Below are 10,748 nucleotides of genomic sequence, written 5' to 3' on the forward strand. Positions count from 1 at the left end.
GAGACTAAAAGAAATATCAGTATAATGATTCAGCACTCATACTCGCTTGTTAAACCCTACCTTCTCTGTATAACCCCACCATCACCTTGGTCTTTCTCCCACTTTGGGGGGGTATTTGGGCTCTGCCCATCTAGCTGTTTCACGGAGGAAGGGGCCGTCCATAGATGTCTGTCCAACTTCTTGGAAGGAGTCTGTGTGCTCTCAATGCTTTGCCATCCTCCACCCTGGCTCTGCCCCTCTGCTGAAGTTGCCCTCTTTGACCTCACCAAGGATATAAATCCAGAAACCACTTTTTAGATCTCACCCCCAACTCCTCTGCAGCTTCTGCCACTCTTTAGTGCTTCCTCCTTTAAAATCAGCGAGCAGGGTGGGAACGTCGGGGGCCAGGTGCTGTCCCGTACGTGGGTGGATGGTGATGACCTAAGGAGCCTGTAACTTGGAGAGGAGCAGACCTTCCAGATGGCAGTAAGATGAGACATGGTGGCGATGCGGGCGCAGGGAAGGACAGCAGGGGTGAGGATTTGGCCCAGGAGTCTGGGCAGTCTTAGCGCTGTTGGCATTTGGGTTGGGCTTCGAGGCACCAGCAGGGCTTGACGCGCAGAGAACAGATGGGAGAATCAGTAGAAAACAGCATTCCTGGAAGAGCGGTGCAGCAAGCAAAGCCCGGAGGGTGGGGAGCACGGGGTGATGCCTGGGGACTGCGGGCCCCTCGTATGTTATTCAGGTACCCGAGAGAATCTGCTTATGAATGTCCCACATTTAGGGAGGCACACATCATTGAGAGAGTAAGCAAACACTTGTGTTCAGAGGGACCTCTAAAAGTAGTTTTAATAATTCACTTGCACTGATTCTTGATCATTCCCGGGGCTGAGCAATCCCAGCAGTTAGCTCTTTGGGTCCACAAACAACTGGAGCTTCTCCGAGTTCAGCAGGATGTATCAGCCATTGTACATGCACAACCTCCGAAACATACGATGACTTGGAAAAGTATTTTTCTTGTTTTACAGATGAAAGAACTGAGGGCCAGGGAGGTGAAGTGAATTATCCAAGGTCTTCTAGGCTAGAAACTGGCAGGAATCAAATCCTGGTCTGTTTGGCTCTTCCCAATGTGCCACTAAGCTGGTGTCCCTCTAAATGTGCCCTGTGTTCTGTACCTATGTCAGTTTGTCTGTTATAGGGAAAAAAGGCGCGTCCCCAGAGCTCCTCCTACCTGCACAGCCATCCCATAGTGAGGGACCCCAATCAAATGGGGACTTCCCCAATAGTCATTAAACACTCAGTACAGGGCGGGCCATGGTGGCTCAGCAGGCAAGAATGCTCGCCTGCCATGCCAGAGGACCCAGGTTCGATTCCCGGTGCCTGCCCATGTGGAAAAAAAAAAACACTCAGTACACACATGTTCACCCTTCAACCGCACATCCTCCGAGGCTGTCCCAGACACCCCTCGAGTTGCTCCTGTTTCCATTGCTCATTCTCCATCTACCTGGCCTCACTTTCTTCTCAGTATGTATCACTACCTGAAATCATATTATTTTTTCACTTTATTGTTTACTGTGTCTCCTCTGTAGAATACAAGCTTGGAGATTGCAACATCATGTCTATCTTGGTAACTGACAGTATGTGACAGGTGCCCTTTGTGCCTAATATTCAGTTAATATTAAAAGTAACAAGTGGAGAGGTATCTCCCTCCCCTACGGACCTGTTGCCACCTTACACTCTAGCTGGCAAGAGACAGACCAGAGCCAAACTATTAATAAACAGGCCATCATGTATTAGCACTGGATGATCAATGGATGGAAGAGAGGGAAGCTGATTTTGGCCCAGAGAACAGAACTTATAATTAGACCTGCCCAACAGTGGCAACGGCTGAAATGTAATAATGAGCTCCCCATCACAGGAAGCATTCATGCAGGAGTGAGTGACCATATTATAGAAGTGATTCCTGTTCCAGAGAAGCGGATAAAGGCCTTTCAATTTGAAGGTCCGATGATTTGTAGTCAGTGAGGGAAGGACTTTCAGGGTTTGGGGATGTGGTGGACACAAGCACATCATAAATCCCTTTGGAATGAGCAGACAAGCTAATTTTCCTTATGCATTTGCTGAATATCCACAGGGTGAGCTTTATATGCACAATCTCACATTGTGAGACGTTTTGCGCATACACCACTGTTAGGCAGGGTACCTACCCACCTCAACACAGGGTGGGACCTCAGGAGCAGGGGTCTAGCTCAGGCCTATCAAGAGGTCAGGCAAGAAAGGAAACAGATATGGAGAGGCGCTGGCCCCCTCCCTGCAATGTCTGTGGGCAGGAAAGTCATATGCTCTGAGCAATGGACATACCCCACGACCTAAGATACTTATTCTCTGCTTGATCTAGAAGATGGGTGAGAGAAGGGATTCCAGTGAGACTTAGGCAAGGTAAGGAAAAATTGTATCTTTAACAGTTGCCGATGCCCCTACAACCCTGACAATAGAAAAATTTTGCTTTTATTCCCGGAGAGTCGATGCAATAGATGTGTCTAACTGACCCTTTCTTGTACTAGTGGGAGTGAGTCTTCAGGAACAAATGATAATAGTTGCAAGTATCTCAACTTTGAAGCATTTTTTCAGTAGGAACAAAATCTGTATTGCAGGTGAGTTAAAAGAGCATAGATGGAAATCTCCAAGTGCCTCCCACGCAGCCAACCCGGGCTGCAACCTCCTTCTCCCAGGGGAAGACAAGGTCTCTGCCATCTGCAGAGATGGCGTGAGGACTCCAAATGTTCGTCTTTCATTCCTGCATGTGATTAAAGTTTTAGCATCTCTTACCCTAGGCATTTTATAGCTATTAGACACTGTGCTTACATGTACAACTTCACTTCCAAAGAGCTTTTGTGTTGCCATAGAAATTAATTGGTAGTATAGTTAAATGGACTAGATTTACAGTGTAAAATGGCAAGAGCTTTCTAATGAGGACCCTGAGGAGTTGACACCTTTCCTTCAGTAGCAGAGAGGAGAGACAGGAGAAAAAGCGCAGTTCATGAATACCTGGTTGTGCAGCAGTGGACTCTGCCCATATCTTCTGTACATTTTTACAGATTGCCAATTGTGGACAAATGCAAGAAAGTCTGAATTATGAAAGATGAATAAGATGTTAGAAAGAAGTGATACAGGGCCTGCCACCGCGCAGCTGGATAAACTCCTGTATAGTGACTCCATGGGAAAGAAACATATCCAATGCTTTAACGTGTATGGGTGTTTCTCGAGTGTTCAAGGAAACCTGCTAACAGTTTCCTTTAACATTCAGCTTCAATACCCGACCTTCCACGCTTTTCCTATGTTAAGATATGTATTCTTTACATAAAGGCCCAAGTTAACTTTAATTCTACCGTTTAAACTTTCAAATTCCAAATTAGTTCAGTTGGAACGAATGGGGCTTCCCTTTTCCATATCATGGGTGCTTCAGGCATGGATGAATGCCTGAAGTTGAAATCCAGGTTTGTTCATTTCAAATTTAATTTAACCATCTGAGCAAAGCTTCAAACTTACAGGGTATCATAAAGCTACAGCCTACTTTAATGCACGAAAAGAGTGGAAATCAGATTTTGAAGTTACGGCAATAGAAATAGTAGACGCCTTTGTCTTCAGAGAAAAAATAGCTATTGCGGTGGGATGGGAAAGGCAAGTCAGCTGCTGAAAAACCTGCTCACTCTGCAGAGTATCTTGAGAAACAGCCCACTAAATCTGCTTTACAAGACACTTAAGAAGTGTCCAGTTGCGGGACAATTTTCTTATGAAAGCATATCCCTGGATTTAAAACACAGGTTGCATTTGCTCTAGAAAAGTTGGGTTCCTTGAACTTTGTGGGACTGCCTTTTATGCCCCCCTGGAAAATGAAGACTTGCTTTAGTGACTCCCTAACAACTTGAAAACCGGCAGCAGGATGGTAATGCTGCTGCTACCACCCAAGCTTTTATGAACTCTTTCCTTCACCCGGACCACAACTTCAATTTCCAAACTGTTTGGGTCGATATGTTGCCACTAACCCAACTCTGCCTTCTGTTTTCCACATTTTCTTTGCAGAACGTTATTGTAATGTTAATAACTATCATGAAATGTGCTTGGGCAGGTTTTCTAGTATTTTACATAGTTCAGAAGTGGAATCTAAAAAAACTTTGACTGCATAAAATAGTATAAAACTTTCTTATAAAAGTTATAAGAAAACAAGGTGGAGCTAAAATACTGACTACCAAGTAAGTAGGGGCTGGTTGAGGTTACAGCAGACTAAGGTCCTCGTGCTGTTCAGAGGACGACAGAGCTGTTGGTCAACTTGAGACTTGAAGTTAAGTATGCACAAAGGAAAATTCATGGGTTACCTCTAAATGGACCAAAACTGATCTATAATTCTAAAAGCTGGTAGGGAAAAAACACACACACACACACACACACACACAGAAAAGCAGGGTAAACTGAAAGCATAACATAAGATGGTAAGGAAAAAACCTAATAATCAAAATATTGTAGATGGACTACACTTGACAAAGAAGAAATTGCAAAAGTGGATAAAAAAAAGAACATGATTACATGTTATTTACCCATTGGTCCATATTATCCTAGTGAACTAGTTTATCACATCATTACAGCTGAAAAGAGAAGTAACAACTTGGGAGAAGCTCTTTGCCCCACATATGATCCATTATTAATACCCAGAATAGAGAAAGAAATTCTAAAAATTCTTTATCTGTAAAGAAACATAAACAGTCTGTTAGAGAATGGCCAAACAGGTTATTCATCTGAGAGGATACCCAGAAGGCTAGTACACAAGCTATGAGACCTCACCAGGTTAGAAACCACAGTGAGATATCATTTCACCCCTTCAGCTTGATAAAACCAAATGTTAGCAAGAATGTGGACCATTACATTCCTAGAGAAATGTAGCCTGGTACAACCACTTGGGGGATTAATTACCTTGTAAAGATGTACTGACCCTAAAATCTTGAAATGCTCCTCTTTGCATTTGCAGGGTCCTGACACTATTACTTCTGTCACTATTATTGTTTCCTTCCTCTGGCCTAGATCATACCACTAGTGGTTTCCAACCATGGCTGCCATTAGAATGACAGAGGAGCATGCAAAAACAAATGAACAACAACAAAAAAAAAACCCAAGAAACAAACTTGATGTCCAAGGCCCATCCTACACCAATGAGGTCAGCTTTGGTAATTTTTAAAAAGCTCCCCAACTGAAGGGAGCCAAGATGGAGGCGTAGTGAGGTGTGGGATTTAGTTCGTCCTCCAGAGAAGCTATTAAATAGCCAGGAACAGTACAGAACACTGCTGGGGCCAGACACACAGCGTACCCCGGTCTGGACCAACTGGACCTGCTGCGAGCCCCGCCAGAACCGTGAGTCCCCCAAGCCGTGGTGGCTGGCGCCCCTCCCCCACAGGCTGCTTCCCAGAGGGGAAATGAAAGGGACTTTACCAGCAGCAGGGGCTGAGTGCAACCAACCTCCAATTTGTGGAATTAATTATCAAATTCTGACTGCTAAACTAGGCCCCCACCTCAGCTGAACCTCCAGTAAAAGCGGAGGTTGCTGGTTTTGCCACAGCACAGAGAAGGCAGGGCTGACAGAAAAAGAAAAAAACAAAACAAAACAAAAAACCAGAGGGTTTTTTTGGATCGGACAGCACAAAATACTTGAAAGGGTCTGGGCCCTGAAGGAAAGGAGGGGGCACATAGAACCTGGAGATACACAGAGCAACATAACCAACTTCTTGATTGGCAAACCCAAGGAACCAGGGTCCTCCTCTGAAAAGAATATTTCTTTTCTTTTTCTTTTTTTGTAGCTGTGTTTCTACAGCTTGACTGCTCTTTGGATACAGCTGCAGGGCTTCTCAGGTTCCAATTATCCCAGGCATAGGCAGAATTAAGCTTGTCTGAGTGTTTGTCTGGAGCTGTGCCTTCCCCAGGAGAGGGGTGGGGTCCAGGTCAGGTGGATTCCCTCCTTCAAGGAATTCAGACCCCAGGGTCTGGAAAACTGAATTTTTTCAGTTTTAAAACTGATTTTCAGTGATTAAAGCCAGCTTACAACCTCTCCTCTGACTCAGCCATGCCCCCAGAAGGGAGAGTCTGCTGAAGTTAAAGGTATCACATCACCTTACGCTGGTGGGAACCACAGGCAGACAAGTGTCACATACTGGGTAGGATAAGGAAAATAAGAGTCCAGAGGCTTCATAGGAAAGCCTTTCAATCTGCTGGGTCTCACTGACACAGGTGACTCTTTCCTCCTGAGAGGAGGCCAGTTTAGTCTGGGAAAATCTGGCTGGGGTCTACAATACCTAAGTAGACCCTCCTAATGGGGGGAACAAAAAGACACCATACAGGCAGGACAAGAAACAAGAAAACAGATACTGAAAAATTCTGATCTGTTAAACAAAACCTAAGCTAGAGGTCTAGAATAAGCTGAATTGAATGTCAGAGATCAAATAGAAAACAAAGTCATCCAGCAAGAAAATCCTAGGTAAAAAAAGTGAAAACAATCTCTAGAATAAACTGATTAAGGAAATTAAATGCCTAGGTGCCAGCAAAAAATAATGAATCATACTAGGAAAATTGAAGATATAGCCCAGTCAAAAGAACAAACCAACAATTCAAATGAGATCCAGGAGTTTAAACAATTAATTCAGAATGTTCGAACAGACATGGAAAACCTCATCAAAAATCAAATCAATGAATTAAGGTAGCATATAAAAAAGACAAGGGATGAACAATAAAAATAAATTAAAAATCTGAAAAAACAAATCACAGAACTTATGGGGATGAAAGGCACAGTTGAAGAGATAAAAAAAAACAATGGAAACCTACAGTGATAGATTTCAAGAGGCAGAAAATAGGATTAGTGAACTGGAGAATAGGACATCTGAAATCCGACAAGTGAAAGAAAATATAGGGAAAAGAATGGAAAAATATGAACAGGGATCAGGGAACTGAATGACAACATGAAGTGTATGAATATATGTGTTATGGGTGTCCTAAAAGGAGAAGAGAAGAGAAAAGGAGGAGAAAAACTAATGAAGGAAGTTATCAATGAAAATTTCCCAGCTCTTAAGGAAGACTTAAAATTACAGATCCAAGAAGTGCAGAGTACCTCAAACAAAAGAGATCCAAGTAGACGTACTCCAAGACACTTACTAATCAGAATGTCAGATGTCAAAGAGAAAGAGATAATTTTGAAAGCAGCAAGAGAAAAGCAATCCATCACATAAAAGGGAAGCCCAATAAGACTATGCATAGATTTCTCAGCAGAAACCACGGAGGCAAGAAGACACTGGTACGATATATTTAAGATACTAAAGGAGAAAAACTGCTAACCAAGAATTCTATATGCAGTAAAATTGTCCTTCAAAAATGAGGGTGAAATTAAAACATTTTCAGACAAAAAAAAATCACTGAAAGGATTTGTGACCAAGAGACTGGCTCTGCAAGAAATACTATAGGGAGCACTAGAGACAGAAAGGAAAAGACAGGAGAGAGAGGTGTGGAGAAGAGTGTAGAAATGAAGACTATCAGTGAAGGTAAAAAGAAGAGAAATTAGATATAACATATAAAATCCAAAGGTAAAATGGTAGAAGAAAGTACTGTCCTTACAGTAATAACACTAAATGTTAATGGAATAAACTCCCCCATCAAAAGACATAGACTGGCAAAATGGATTTAAAAACAGGACACATCTATATGCTGTCTACAGGAGATACATTTTAGACCAAGGATAAACATAGGTTAAAGTAAAAGGTTGGGAAAAGATATTTCATGCAAACAACAATCAGAAAAGAGCAGAAGTAGCTATACTAATATCCAACAAATTAGACTTCAAATGTAAAAAATTAAAAGAAAAGACAAAGAAGGACACTATGTATTAATAAAAGGGACAATTCAACAAGAAGACATAACAATCATAAATATTTATGCACCGAGCCAGAGTGCCCCGAAATACATGAGGCAAACACTGAAAACAGAAATAGACACACCTACCATAATAGTTGGAGACTTTAATTCCTCATTCTCATCAATGGGGAGAACATCTACACAGAGGATCATAAATAAACAGAGAATTTGAATAATAGAATAAACAAACAAGGCTTAACAGACATTTATAGGACATTACACCCCACAACAGTAGGATACACCTTTTTCTCAAGTGCTCATGGATCCTACTCAAGGATAGACCATATGCTGGGTCACAAAGCAAGTCTCAATAAATTTAAAAAGATTGAAACCATACAAAACACTATCTCAGATCATAAAGGAATGAAGTTGGAAATCAATAATAGGCAGAGGGCCAGAAAATTCACAAATATATGGATGCTCAACAACTCACTCTTAAACAACCAGTGGATCAAGGAAGAAATTACAAGGGAAATCAGTAAATATCTCAAGGCAAATGAAAATGAAAACACACATTTCAAAATTTATGGGATGCAGCAAGGGCAGTGCTAAGAGGGAAATTTATTGCCCTAAATTCCTATATCAAAAAAGAAAAAAGAGCAAAAGTCAAGGAATTAACTGTTCACTTGGAAGAACTAGAGAAAGAACAGCAAACTAACCCCAAAGCAAGCAAAAGGAAAGAAATAATGAAGATCAGAGCAGAAATAAATGAAATTGAGAACATGAAAACAATCAAGAAAATCAACAAAACCAGAAGTTGGTTCTATGAGAAAATCAATAAGACTGCTGGACTCTTAGCAAGGCTGATGAAAAGAAGAAGAGAGAGATGCAAATAAATAAAATGAGAAATGGAAGAGGAGACATAACCACTGACCCTGCAGAAATAAAGAAGGTAATAAGAGGATACTACGAACAACTCTATGCTAATAAACTAGAGAATGTAGATGAAATGAACAAGTTCCTAGAAAGGCATGAACAACCAACATTGACTCAAGAAGAAATAGATGACCTCGACAAACCAATCACAAGCAAAGAAATTGAATTAGTCATTAAGAAACTCCCAAAAAAGAAAAGTCCAGGGCCAGATGGGATCACATGTGAATTCTACCAAACATTCAAGAAAGAATAGTACCAATCCTGCTCAAACTCTTCAAAAAAACTGAAGAAGAGGGAAGGCTACCTAACTCATTCTATGAAGCCAACACCACACTCATACCAAAGCCAGGCAAAGATACGACAAGAAAAGAATATTACAGACCAATCTCTCTAATGAATATAGATGCAAAAATTCTCAACAAAATTCTTACAAGTCAAATCCAGCAGCACATTAAAAGAATTATACATCATGACCAAGTACCATTCATCCCAGGTATGCAACAATGGTTCAACATAAGAAAATTAATTAATGTAATATGCTATATCAACAAATCAAAGCAGAAACACCACATGATCATCTCAATTGATGCAGAAAAGGCATTTGACAAATTCAGCATCCTTTCTTGATGAAAACACTTCAAAGAATAGGAATGTAAGGAAACTTCCTCAACATAATAAAGGGATATATGAAAAACCCACAGCTAACATCATCCTCAATGGGGAAAAACTGAAAACTTCTCCCCTAAGATCAAGAACAAGACAAGGATGTCCACTATCACCACTGTTATTCAACATTGTGTTGGAAGTTCTAACCAGAGCAATTAGACAAGAAAAAGAAATACAAGGCATCAAAATTGTAAAGGAAGAAGTAAAACTCTCACTGTTTGCAGATGACATGCTACTATATGTTGAAAACCCCCAAAAGTCCACAGCAAAACAACTAGAGCTAATAAACAAGTACAGAAAAGTGGCAGGTTACAAGATCAACACTCAAAAATCTGTAGTGTTTCTATACACTAGTAATGAACAATCAGAGGGGGAAATAAGAAAAAAATTCCATTTACAATTCAAACCAAAAGAATAATATATTGAGGAACAAATTTAACTAAGGATACAAAAGACCTAGACAAAGAAAACTACAAGAAATTGCTAAACAAAATCACAGAAGACCTAAATAAATGGAAGGGCATATTGTGTTCATGGATTGGAAGACTAAATATTGTTAAGATATCAATTCTACCTAAACTGATTTATAGATTCAATGCAATACCAATTAAAATCCAAAAAACTAACTTTTCAGAAAATGAAAAACTAATAAGCAAATTTATCTGGAAGGGCAGGAGGCCCAGAATAGCTAAAAATATCCTGAGAAAGAAAAATGAAGTTGGAGGTCTCACACTACCTGACTTTAAGGCATATTATGAAGCTACAGTGGTCAAAACAGCATGGTACTGGCATAAAGATAGATATACCGACCAATGGAATTAAATAGAGTGTTCAGATATAGACCTTCTCATCTATGGACAATTGATCTTTGATAAGGCAGTCAAGCCAGCTCACTTGGGACAGAACAGTCTGTTCAATAAATGATGCCTAGGGAACTGGATATTCACATGCAAAAGAATAAAAGAGGGTCCATATCTCACACTCTATACAAAAATTAACTCAAATGGATCAAAGACCTAAACATTAGTTCTAAGACCATAAAACTTTTAGGAGAAAATGTAAGGAAATATCTTATAAATCTTACAATAGGAGGCGGTTTCCTGGATCTTACACCCAAAGCACAAGCATTGAAGAAAGAAAGAAATGGAAACTTCTCAAAATCAAACACTTTTGTGCTTCAAAGAACTTCATCAAGGAAGTAAAAAGAGCCTACACAATGGGAGACAATATTTGGAAATGATATATCAGATAAAGGTCTAGTATCCAGAATGTATAAAGAGATT

This window comes from Tamandua tetradactyla, chromosome 4 (genome assembly GCF_023851605.1).
Source record: "Tamandua tetradactyla isolate mTamTet1 chromosome 4, mTamTet1.pri, whole genome shotgun sequence".
NCBI classification, from domain to species: Eukaryota; Metazoa; Chordata; class Mammalia; order Pilosa; family Myrmecophagidae; genus Tamandua; species Tamandua tetradactyla.